The sequence below is a fragment of the Callorhinchus milii genome, unplaced genomic scaffold (assembly GCF_018977255.1).
Source record: "Callorhinchus milii isolate IMCB2004 unplaced genomic scaffold, IMCB_Cmil_1.0 Scaffold2, whole genome shotgun sequence".
NCBI lineage: Eukaryota > Metazoa > Chordata > Chondrichthyes > Chimaeriformes > Callorhinchidae > Callorhinchus > Callorhinchus milii.
Window position 1 is genome coordinate 6,870,750 of NW_024704743.1, and position 13,381 is coordinate 6,884,130.

Consider the following 13,381-nt stretch of genomic DNA (forward strand, 5'->3'; position numbering starts at 1 on the left):
CACTATCGATGCTTCAAATGCTGGCCAGCACATGTGCCGGCTCAGGAACACCTGACACCTGGACATTTTGGATTAAATCTTCTGGTGCACAATTTGGATTTTTCAGGATAACGAAATGTTAGGGTCCATGATCAAAGTGGATCTGAATTAGAATGAAGCACAATACATACAACACGCTTCTAGGAGTTTATTGCAAGGAAAAAGTCATTTTGCAACACAAAGGAAACATTCATTCTAAAGGCACAATTTAATAAAGTCATAAAATTACAGTAATGTTACAAGGCAACACGATAGTCGCATGTGGAAAACAAATGGAAACCTAGCATGGCACAAAAGGCCTGGGGTATTTGGCAATAGACATGCCGGCACTTTATGAGGACAATCAATCATGTTTGTAATTGAGGTATTCAAACCTTACATGTTCTCCAATATCATTAACCAAAGGGAAATCTGCCTGCAGCTGTTCCCATACACCAAATCATTAAGTGCTACGTAATCAACTCTGTGAGCTCATTCATGATTTTACGAAGATGGAAAAAGGCGCAGCTAAGCAAATCTGCTTGCTGGGAAGGTTCTGAACAATAATAATTCTTGCATCTGTTTTGCACCTTTCACGTCAGGAGGACATTTCAAGGCCCTCACAGAATTTTACTGTAAAGCGTAGTGAAAGTACTATCAACTGATCCTAACCATCCCACTTTGTAGCAGGGAATGAAATACGTCTCCCCGAACACTCTGATCCCAATTCATTCAAGATTGCTCTTCAGCCTATTTCATCATATTCAACCTGCCTTCATCATGCAGAAGCTGTTTGAGTCACTGTATTGGTTTCATCTTCTCTTCCTCAATACTCATAGCAGCTTTTGATAATCCTCCCTACTTATCTATGTGCAAACCTAGCCCCACACAATCCTGAAGCTGTGAGTTCTAGCCCTGCTGCATTGCTGTATCTGAGAGTATTCTATTGGTTCAACTTTTTCAAGCTTCATTTAGAATTCAATAATAATCTTTACATTTGATGCACACTCCACCTTGCTAAGCCAGTCCAGAACCTTGGCGTCTCGTTTGACCCTCAACTATCCTTTCTACCCTACATCTGTGCCATGACCCACTCTACCTTCACCCACCTCGGCAACATCGCCCGGCTCCGCCACTGTCTCACACCGCAGGCTGCCAAAACCCTCATATATCAATTCATAACATCGAGGCTTGACTATGCAAACTCCTTGCTTGTCGGCCTCCTTAACTATCCCTCCAAAGGCTGCAGATCATCCAGAACTCGGCAGCCCGTGTCCTCTCCCACACCAGGCTCCGTGACCCTATCACCCCCATTCTCGCCCGACTCCACTGGCTTCCCATCACTCAGAGGATACAGTTCAAGATCCTGGTCCTCACCTTCAAAGCTTTCCATGGTCTTAGTCCCCCCTACCTCTGCAAACCTCCTAACCCTCTACCATCCTGCCTGCTTCCTCCACTCAGCGGGCTCAGGCCTGCATCACTTATAAAGGGTACATCACGTCCACCGCCTCACCCCCCCCACCATTGGTCTTCTGCCACTCTGCCCCTACCCTCTGGAACTCCATCCTGCAGTCCCTCCACCATGTGCCCTCCTTTGCCTCCTTTGAAGACCCATTTCAAGACCCTCCTCTTCGCCCGTGCTTTCGATCACCCTGCTTCCCCCCTGCCCCCACCCTCCCCAATCCCGACCCCCAGCTCGGGTCCAAAACACTGATTATCCAGCTCCTTGGAATGTCCTCCCGACGTGAAAGGCGCTTTACAAATGTAATTTTTTTGTTGTTGATATAGTGCCATATCACATGGTCAGGTCATGTCAAAGCGTTCACAGGATTTACTGTGTATTGACTGGTGTATTTGTAGGCTCACATGACAGCTAATTTCTGCCTGCCCACAAACAGCCATGAAGTGGATGACCAATTTTACCCAGGGATTAAAATCCATTTGTTTTTTTTATTGATTTACAATCATTCAGATTTGCTAGATACCGTAGCAAATCTTCGGGTAGAGAAAGCTAACGGGGCTTGCCTTGAGCCCCAGGTTCAGGATTCTTGGTTTAACTCAAGATAATAATAATAATAATATTCCTTGCATTTTTGATACAGCGCTTTTCACGTCGGGAGGACGTCCCAAAGCACTTCACAGAATATACTGTAAAGTGAATTGACTGTATATTTGTGGGCGAACGCGGCAGCCAATTGCGTACAGCAATGTCCCACAAACAGTCGTAGATTGAAAATGACCAATTTATTATTGTTTTGGGTTTTTGGAGGGAATATTATTAGGCGTGTGGAGTAAGGAAACTTGCCCAAGGTTTCGCCCGGCCTGGAATTGAACTCAGGTCTCTTGCTTGTGAAGCGAGTGGTCTAACCACTGAGCTACAGGACTCCACTCTCTGTCCTCTCTGAGAAATCGATTTATGAGGCTGAAGAGCTTATCGAATTGTTCTTCATAGCTCATCCCTCTAATGTCGAGGAAAAGACCCATTGCTCTCCTCTCACTAACTCCAGGTCAATCTCCAATCAGGCTGACCCATAAAAACATGGTTTATGACTGTAAACTCATACCATGTCCAGGCAAATGTTTTTTTAAAACACTGTCACTGATGAGTACTGAGTTGTCAGGTGATTGCTGACCTCACTTCCAATAAGCTGCATATTCGCCCTCTCATTCGTGACTGCATTATAAGTGGACTAACGATACAGCGGTCTCAATGTTGTCTCTATATTGTGGTGGTGCCGAGTATCTATCGAGTTCTCTAACTGCAGTATTTCAAAAGGACAAAATCTAAAGCAACCGGTGTGAATAACCTGAAACACTGACGATTCCCAGCTGTTCTCCACAGAGCTCTGAACCAGGTTGATCACTGAGACAGCACTTCCTGGCACCAAATAACTGATATGAATCATAGGCATGTGAAAGTTAATGAACCATACCGAGGGAGATCTCCAGCACATGGCTCTATTGCCCTTTTGGATCCAATACCATTTTACGATTTTCTTAATGCCGGCCCCAAAACAGTAGTACAGCAAAAGCAGTGGGCCGCTGAACTACTCAAATTACTTTTGGCTGCTCAAATGACGTAATAACTTTTTACGTTTAGCCCTTACACTCACTGGGTATTGCTGCAGTTTATGCTGCTCCTGCACTTCCATTCCTTTTTTTTACTGAAAAGTCAGAGCATAGTGATATAGCAAAGTCAGCAGGACATGCAGTCAAAATGTGCATTCATGAGTTTCATCATCACTCTGCAAGGGTTCATCCGGTTCCAGAGCCAAGCTGGTCCACACTGGTGATGACAATCTGGCTTGGACAGGACATGGAAGGCAGACCTACACTGGGGCAGGGATTCTTCCCACTCAGCTTCTGTTCACCCTACAAGCCAAAGGCCTAATGGGTAGGGTGATCCCAGCTGGTCAAGAAGCAGAAAGCTTGCCAGACGATGTTCACAATGGCAAACCATGTGTAGTTTTAACTGTTTGAACTCCAGCAGTAGCACACATATACTGTGGGATCTCCAAACTTTGGCTCTTGCCAACCTGCACCAAATATTTTCCCAAGTGAGGTACATAGGGTACATCTCTTCAGCTAGAACTACCCTATGTGTTACGCCTTTGGCTTGCAGGATTAACAAGAGCGGAGTAGGAAGAATCCCTGCCTCAGTGATCAGTCTGCCCCTTCACATCCTGCTGATGAGCCAGGCTGGCTGGTCCTTCATAAACACTGCCCTGAAGTACTGTGGATCCACCTGGTCTGGACTACCAAGAACGCCAACGAGGAATGACTCAATCCTGACATTCCATTGCCAGGTACGTTTTGAGAATAAAATATTTTTAAAAAGAATATTTTAGTAACAATAATGGAGGAGGAAAGAATATTCTTCCAGGTCTGTGCCACTTTAAAAGTTAAGACTCATTTGGAAGGAAGTGGGGACTCCTAATGCACAAAGATGACACTTTCACCTATCACTCTTTAGCCCTGGTGTGCAACAAGCACAAATTACAGCAACAGCAACGTATATAGTACCCTTTACACAGGGTAGGGTCTCGGAGCCCATGACTGTTTAGCTCTTATTTATTCAATGTGAATCCTAAGGGATCTACCTCAACATCATAAAACACCCACTTACAGCACTGTAAAGATACAAAGACAACTCAACATCAGAAGCATTCAGATGGCTGTGCAGTGGATACTCCACATATGAATCATTGTGCACTTGAATCAAACAGCTATAGTGCACCTGTGTTCAATTCTTCAATGCCTTGAAATTTATCTGTTTTGGGCTCAGTGTCTGGGGCTGAACGGAAACGGTGTCCTGCAGTGTGGATCCTGGGATAATCTATTTTGTAATATTTAACAGTGTAAAAGATTAAGTAGACTCAATTTGCCATCGTTCTGTACTTGATACAGAATACAGCACACACACACGGGCATTGGTCAACCCACCTTTGTGGATCTTTACCCTTAGGAAAGCGGGTAGGTCCACAGAGATGTCTGCCTCAATGTGTCGAACCATCCTATGTATTTTAGCTCGCACTGATGCTGCAAATAAGATTGTAAAGCTGATCAAACATCAAGATATCCATATTGCGCATAACCAATTACATAAATTTTTAACTAAAATAATTTGTTCTTCTAGTCAAATATCTTCTCTTCCCTTTTCTCCTTTTCCTTATTGAGAAAAGGCACAATGGGAGTGAGCTCTGTGAAAACTAAGTATTAATCTGTGCTAAAGCACACTGCACACTGGTGCAATATACAGAGCAGTGGCAGCAGCATCCCAGTATTGTACTGTATTCAATCATTCATAAATGTTAAGATACTCCCAGACTTAACGTGCTGAACAAGACTTAACAGTTTGTTACAACCCAAAAACAATTTAATCTGCTAGTAAGTGGGAAATCTAAAAATTCTAAAGGAACTTGACGGATATTTAGAATCAAAAAGGCAATGTCTTCATGATGCTTCAGATCCCCTGCTAATCCTTGCATTTGATATAATAAAGATCCTTGCATTTGACATAGCGTCTTATCACGTCTTTGCGACATCGCAAAGCACTTCACAGAATATATTGTAAAGTGAATTGGCTGTATATTTTATGGGCGAAACATTGCACCTTTCATGTCAGAAGGACATCTGAAATGCTTTACAGGATTTTACTGTTATGTGTAAGGACTGTATTTTGAAAGTGAATGCAGCAGGCAATTTGCAAACAACAATGTCCCACAAACAGCCATAAAGTGAATGATCAATTTTTTATTTTGGGTTATTAGCCAGTACACCGAGAAGCACCAGGAAGGCACCTGAAAATCAATCTCTCTCTCATCTGGAGAATGGTTTCTGATAACGCTACCCTGCCATCCAACAACACATTGCATTCATATAGCGCTTCTCGTGTCAGAGGACGTCCCAAGGATCTGGACAGTTGAGGTTTTGCACCCGAGCTGGAGGTTGGATTTCGGATGGATGGGGCCCAATAGGGATGGTGGGGGGAGAGAAAGATGACCGAAGATCACAGGGGTAAGGTGGGGCAAGACCATAGAGCATTATAAAAGTGAAGCCGAGGCAATAACTGATCCCAACAAAGATAAATTCCGCAAAGGCAACTAACAATATTCATTCTCAGAGATTCATATTAAAATACTTTTATGTACAATGCACTTCACAATACGAGAACAATTTCTTGCAGAATTGCATACACCATGGAAAAAATTCAGACATTAATATTTCACTCTTTCTTTAAAAGATCATTGCATTTGCAGGTAACATTTTACTTCCTCACTGATGTAATAACTACAGTTGAGTGGCTCCAAGGGTTCTGCCGATGCTTCTTACAGTTGTCCACAAGGGGCCTGCGAAGAAGACTGTCCTCCCTCTTGGTGTATATCAGCCTGGCCTCCAACTCCACACTTATCCTTGCTTTCAATGTGTAGCAAGCACCTGGCCTCTGACTCTAAACCCAACGCTGCTCTTGGTGCAGAAATGCTTGGCCTGTAACTCAGCATATCCTCCAAGGCAAGCAAAACTATGGATCCACCACTTTGAGCCAGTATTTCCCTCAACTCCACGCACAACAACACAATGTTCAAAAACACACGCCATTTCAGCGCCAGTCAGTTAATGTTAAACCATTGCTGCAATCCACCAAACCACAGCAGCAGATGTTGCACAACACACTACACAAAAGGTTACTGTGCGATTTGGACTGTAAGCTTGGGAGGTGTCCAACCTACCATAAATATTTTGCTGAAAGGGTTAGAAACACTTCACTCAAAACGGAATAATTTTAGCTGCAAATAGAAATAAATCCAAGAGAGTATGCGATACAAATTGCGCTTTTCCCTTTTTATTCACTTCAGTATGAGAATTCTTTCCTATTCAAGCAGTTCAAAATGCGTCATCGCATTTGAATGCTTCAGGAATAATCAGAATTTTTCTAACGTGACTTTATTTTAACATTTTGGTGTGAGAAACCTAAGCAGCGGACTGGGAGTAGCCACTAAACACTTTAAAAATACACAAGCACGAATGCAAGGAAGCGACTGAAATTCTAGCGACTCCAAGCTTGCTCACTGGGGCTCGATTACTACAGGGAAGGGAGAGACTCCAAACACAGCAACCCGAAGGCCGAAGCCCAAATTCCAATCAGATAATTGCCGGCCAGAAGACTGCAAACTCAGCTGGAGATGAAACCAGAACAGAACTGCATGTTCCAAAAGGAGGTCTGGGAGCACTGAAATCTACATTAGGAAGCAGCAAGCCAACTCAACATTCACATTATATTGACCATTATAAAGAATGGAAATTAACAGTCCTGCCGTGAAGTGACAGCACAAACCAATCGCATTTACAGTTCAGTGCAATAAGCTCACCTCAGCAGAGAACACAGCAAATTATGCAGTCATAACTCTAACGATTCACACATGGGGCCAAACAAAATGGTTAAAAATAATGATCTTGCAAGATACTGTGAAAAAATATTCGGACCACTTCCAGAAGCACTGCATTTTTATTTGCGGTTTCATTGTCAGCTCCTCGACTTACAACACAGGAACACAAAAGGATCCATGTGTAAAAGTACATTAGAAAGGTGCAAGGTTTAGCCACATATTCAAAAAGGAAGTGGAACATTAAGAAAGATTTTTTGTTGAGAAACATTCCCCACGTTAGGATGTAATGTGGTAATAAACAAAATGACTGCATTGGCTATTGATTTTCTATTGTTTAAAAGCAAATTAAAAATTTGTTAAAACAGATTGGAAAGTTTACATTGAAGGCAAAGGGAATAAGTCTTCAGTTGAAAAAACATCATGACAGACATTCTGACTGCACGGCCATTGCAGGACAGACCATTTGAAACAGGTTAAACCCCAATGAGCCTGGCTAAAACCACCCCACTGGGACAAAAAACCCTCCTTTTAATACTGAGACAGCATTTTAAAGAAAACCTAAAGCAGGCCAACAAGCACCAGTTATCGCCAGCTCAGTGCTGAAATTGCTGAAATTGAAAATAGCCAGATGCTCCATCCAGTCACTCCCACTGCATTGACCTCACAATGTAATTCGTTACACCTTAAGCCAAAATGTTATATGTTCTTAGTCTTAAAACCATCTTAAGTTTTAATATCGTACATTTTTGGGGGTAAATTCTGAAATTTTGTTTCAATTTAGAATTTTTTATATTTTTAATAACCAAAGAAAACTGGCTCCCAAATTAAAACTAAATGTAATTTTATATGTTTAAGAGAATTGTCTCAAGTTAAAGCCATGATGAGCTTCAGCCTTTGGCTATGTATGTATTTTTGGCCAACTCTGTATTGTATATTGCTAAGGACATTGCATCGTGAGCGCAGATTACAAATAGAATAGTTCATGAATATCTATATACATACAAGAACCTCAGGAAAAGCTTTAAATAAGTTGAAATGGGTTTCACTAAACCACCACGGAGAATAAAACAGTCACTTCACTAGAGGTCATCTACAGGGTGACCACAAAAATGTGATATCTACCGTGATATCACGACTTTTTGGTGACCCTGTAACTGTAATGTAAGTGTTTCTTTTGCAGGTCAGATGATAATGAGCATCAGGCAAACAATTACAAACTGTAACCTAATAGAAGGATTCAGAGGACATTATAAAATACTGTATGTAAGCCAAGTTTGAATTGTTAACTCCCAAGTTACCAAAGATTATTTCAATCAATGACATTTTACAACAATTCACACTTATATAGTGACAGATCGAATTGTTAATTCATTCCATGGTTGTTTGTTGAACATGGTTGTGTTCAAATACACAGTCACTACTCGTCAAAGTAAAATCCTGTTGGAAAAGGATTTGGCCGAGGAGTAGGCGAGACAGTTGGTTTTAGTGTGGCCTAGCCAGACCTGACTTGCAGTGGATCGCAAGGCCAGATGTGAGCTACAGTTTTGTGAGTTTGTGTTTCTTGCAGTATTCATGGGCTTAATCTCTTCTTGTCACTGCCGTGTCCAATAATAATAATAATGTTTCCGTCATGTCAAGTGCAGCAGTTTTACAAGAGAAAATTAAGTTGAAAGAACGCAAGGCATTTTTTGCACAGTATGTGTTGTAGCTGTCAGTGCACATCGATAATGCCTTCTAAGTAAAATACAGTAATAAATAAAACTTCTTGCAATTGATACATCGCCTTTCATGTCGGGATGTCGACTCAAAGCGCTTCACAGGATTTAGTATAAAGTGTAGTCACTGTATTTTGCAGGTGAAAGAGGCAGTAATTTGCATACAGCAACGTCCCATCAAGCCACAGAGTGATCAATTTTATATGGGGATTTGCAAGCCAGGGAACCGGGAAAAATTTCCTTCTCTTTTCGAATGGAGCCATGGGATCTTTAAAGTCCACCTCAACAGGCAGATTGGACCTCTGTTTAATATCTCACCCGAATGACGGCATCACAACACAATATAGAAGGGTGTGCAGAACAAGTAAAGCCCATCGCAGACCATCTGGCCAGCGGTCCCAGTGTAAATATAATATGGCACATCATATATTTAAAAACAGGCATCTCACAAGTTTTCATTTGACTTATTCAAATTGGTATCTAATTCTTTCTTGAATTTACTGAAAGTCTGCTTGAAAATGGGGCAGGGGGTGGGGGGCTAAAACCTGTAGTGGGTAAATCTCTACTTTTGACAGATACAATTCTCTCTCCATCCTTTCAAATGCACAAGGGAAATATTAATCTGTTTGTTTTGTACGGGTGAATTCAACACCAAGACTTGTAGGCACTCAGTTACGAACAGATGGAAGCAATACATCGCCTTCAGCAAGAATCTATGCACAAACACACTTCTTTACTGCAAGGCAATATGCTTTTTCTAACTCACTCAGATACAAAAATGAATCAAAGCATATTTTGGATTAGTCATGTGTTTAGCATAACAAACTGAGCTGATGACAAAATCAGTGTATGTGCACAGTGTATAAGTCTTGTATATTCTTGAATATCTAACGAATAGCTACTGAGTCAAGTCTACCTGTGACATTTACAGCCCCCAATGGCCCTATTGTAACTGCCTGTGAAAACAAAAAGATCTGCTGAAAAATTACATCTTAATCGCGTTCTTCTTTGTCACACAGCAACAGATTTATTTCATCTTCCATGTGTGGAAAAATGTAAAATCAACGTGACGAGAGGTCTGATTTCCAACAGGCCCTTAGTCACCTCACAGTCTCCTGTGCCACTACCACCATCTACTGGATATCAGGAGCATTACAAGTCTGGTGCACGCTTCAGTCCTTTGCATTGACCATCTTGAATATGGTCCAGTAACACCTCACTTCAACCTTCTGACATCCCCATCTTCTTGCCACAGTATTCAGCTGAAGAAGTCGTTTAGCCGGACTCCTGCTGCACCTAATTTTCCAATGATTTTTTTATAAAAATCAAATTTCCTTATTGCAGTCTGATCTCAGAACCTAGAAATGTTATGTATTTGGCTTCATACACTACATGGTTTTTCAAGCTTACAGCATTTCTCTTGGCTTGATTTCACTCACACGATGTGATCAGCAGCAAACTAGGCTAACTGCCTCCAGGACAGCCTCCCCCAGTCCTCACTTAAGACCTTGAATGCCGATCCTCAGACCACCTCCCAGACCACTGTCTCTGACTTGCAGCCATTCTGCAACGCACTGGATTTTTTTAAAATATAAAACTACTTTAATGGGGCTGTTTCTTGAACAATGTGGGCATTTTTGATTAAAAAAATACTTAGTTCCAGTTTATGCCCAGAAACAGGGTGCAGGGACAAAGACAAAATGTTCCCATCCAAAGAGAATTTTAAGATGTGCATAAGACTATAAATGCTTTACAACAATTTACATTTATATAGTGCCATTCATATTGCAAAGATGTATGTATCAAAGCGCTTCAAAGAACTGACTTGAATGCCTGAGCTGGGGAGGGTCGGTGGATGTGGTGCAAAAGCACAGTTGAAAAAAAGATCTTAAAACATTTTAAATGTGGGGGACAGAGATGAGGCAGAGGGACTCCGAGATGGAGGTCTAGAGTGGGCGGGAAAGAATAATGCAACTTTGTTTAATGTGCACAAGAGGAAAGATATCAGGGATTAATCTGGAATAATGAAGGATTGCAGGGTTTGATGGGTGCATTCACCTCAATATTTCTCCAAATATCTTTAAATTGTGCAAAACATTTTCCGGTTAACACTGCAAACAGCAGCTGTCTGCTACTGTTGCACTGCACAACTGCACATGAAGAGATCACAGTGGGAAGCAAGAGTTTGAATTCCCAGAGGTTCAAAAACACCTGAAATACTAAGTTCAGGGGGTGGGGACTTATGCCCATCATTATTATCCTCAGTTCCAAGGAATTTTACGCTTGAAGATAGTTGAAATGTTTCAGCTCACACTGGGCTGGGCGTTGGTCACCGAGAGGAAAGCTGCTGCTGAAACTGCATTACTGGTGATTTATCAAAAAAAACAGAAAAGGAATTCTTAAGTTGGACTTCCATCGCCTGATGGATAGAACTTGAATACTTTAACTTTTGGAACTAGTTTGCTCATGTGTCCCCCATATTATTTTTCATATGCACGCCTGAGCTTCAGGATTTTACATTTGTTTCACCACAACCGAATGCCTGCTGGGCCACAATATTGGCTACTTTTGCACCAGCGATTTTGTTCCCAAATCAGCAGCAAAACACCTTGTTTTAATCAGTCAGTGGCTGTGAACTGTCAGAACAGTGCCAATGCCAAACTATGCCAGCTGTGAAACTACAGCTATGTCAGAAACTTCACAATTGCACTCATGGCTGATCTGTACCTCAACTTTGATTAGCTCCACTCAAATAGATAACGTAATATATAGAATAAATCTGTGGTGCAATTCAAATAAGAAATTGGAGATTTGGTCTTCTAAGACTTTAATCTGTAATCAGAACTCTCGAGTTGTGTAACAGCATTGATGTGTAAACCAGAAATCAGTTGTCCTGATGTGTGATCGAGTGCTTTGTGCTCTTATGCTACTTATGCATGGGGTGCCAGATTTACAGGTTTCTTTTTTCTCTGCCAAGTTTTTCTCCTCTTGAAGCCGTTTTGACTTTTATTTTCTCCCAAGGCATCGTTTTCACAGGTGCCCTCTCTTAACGTGCCCAAAAGGTCATTATTTATGTGTAAGCCTTGATAATGAGCGTCGGGCAAGCTGTGCAACCCAGAGTTGGGGTGGGAGGGGGGGAAAAGAGATGGAAGGTATTATAGGCGAGCCTATTCTGTATTCTGAATTCTGTTCTTCAGCAATTTCACTCACACACACAAGCAGGAATCCCTACACACCATGATCTTTCTATTCTCAACCAAGTCCAATAGCAGCGTGCAACAGAGTAGCCAACTCAGCATACAAACCTACCACGTTCTGGTTTATATGGCCCAGAAGCTCAATCATACACAGCGCAAGGTCTCTTTCAAAGCCAGTGGCAGCATTCCCTTAGAATATAGTTCTGTCTGAGGAAAATACAACTTCTCCTGAATGCGCCTGCCAACATTTTTGATGCACTTAGCTTAAAATGTAACAAAACCCACTGACCAAAGTTACACATGTGGAGCTCATGTGGACTCTTGTACCAGAGAGAGAGCATCAGATTCAAAATTCCATGCCCACCAATCCCTTAAATGACGAAAGTGTCAGAGCTCCTCGTTGGAGCACTACACACGTATCCACTATCCAACCTGATCACATATGGTTGCAATGAAGGTAACTGCAGTTAGTGGCTCACTCCATTAGCTGAGCAAGCATAAATGATAGCAACTTCAAGATAGTGAATTGTGAAGTTAAAGAAACACCTTTTGTGACCTTAGTTATGGATGAACTTAGCTTGTACACTTGATTTTAGAAAGCTTTAGCATTGATGTGAACTTTATGCGTACAGCGGATTCCTAATTGAACCTTAAATTCACATTCGGTAACAAACAAAACAATCAAAATTGCTGTTGAAAAACCGTCAGAAGAGCACATTGAATGTGAGCTGATTGCCATCTTTTAGGTTACTTTTAATGCAGCTAATCTTCCATTTTTTCTTTCTGCTATATAGTGGACACTGAATGAGTGTGAAAGTGAATTATAATACAGGCAATGAATGAAAAGAAGTGTGAATCATCTAAGTCACACATCTTCAAGAACTCAATCTAGTGCAGTATTCTTTCTTTGTGTCTCAGCATTGCTCAGTGGTAGTACTCTCGCATATGAGTCTGAAGGCTGTGGGTTCAAGTCCCATGTCAGGACTTCAACTCACAGTCAAAGCTGACACTTCAATGCAGTGCTGGAGATGTGCTACATTGTCGGAGGTGCCTTCCTTTGGACGAGATGTTAAATCCATGTCTGTTAAAAGATGTTAAAAACAGTCTGCCTGTTCAGGTGGATGTTAAAGATACCTGGCACTATTCGAAGAGAGAAGGGAGTTTCTCCCAGTGACCTGGTCAACAATCCCCCAAATAAATTTGGTCATTTGTTTTATGGCTGTTTGTGGGACATTACCGTATGGAAATTGTGCTGCCGCATTTGCCTAGAAATATAGTCACTCCATTTCACAGTAACTGTTGTGAAGCTCTTTGAGACGTCCTTCCAACATGATAAGCTGCTATACCAAATGAAAGGATTATTATCATTACTATTATTATTATTTGGTGCCACTACTGCCTGTCTGGGTCACATAAATCAGAAAGACATGACAAAAAAGACCAATGCTACTTTAGAACACGAAGAAATTCACTTAGCTACAAAGTCATGTTCTCCACTTCTTGGAAAATATGTTTCAGCAATACTCTAGCAATAACCAGCATGGTTTCTGGATTTGCAAAGGAG

At 41.5% G+C, this 13,381-nt stretch overlaps 1 protein-coding gene across 4 annotated transcripts in view; it reads right to left on the reverse strand.

Moving 5' to 3' along the window:
• The window catches only part of mpp7a (membrane palmitoylated protein 7a), a 209,321-nt gene that overhangs the window by 131,828 nt on the left and 64,112 nt on the right, over positions 1–13,381 (reverse strand). The gene's annotated exons all lie outside the window — the stretch shown is intronic.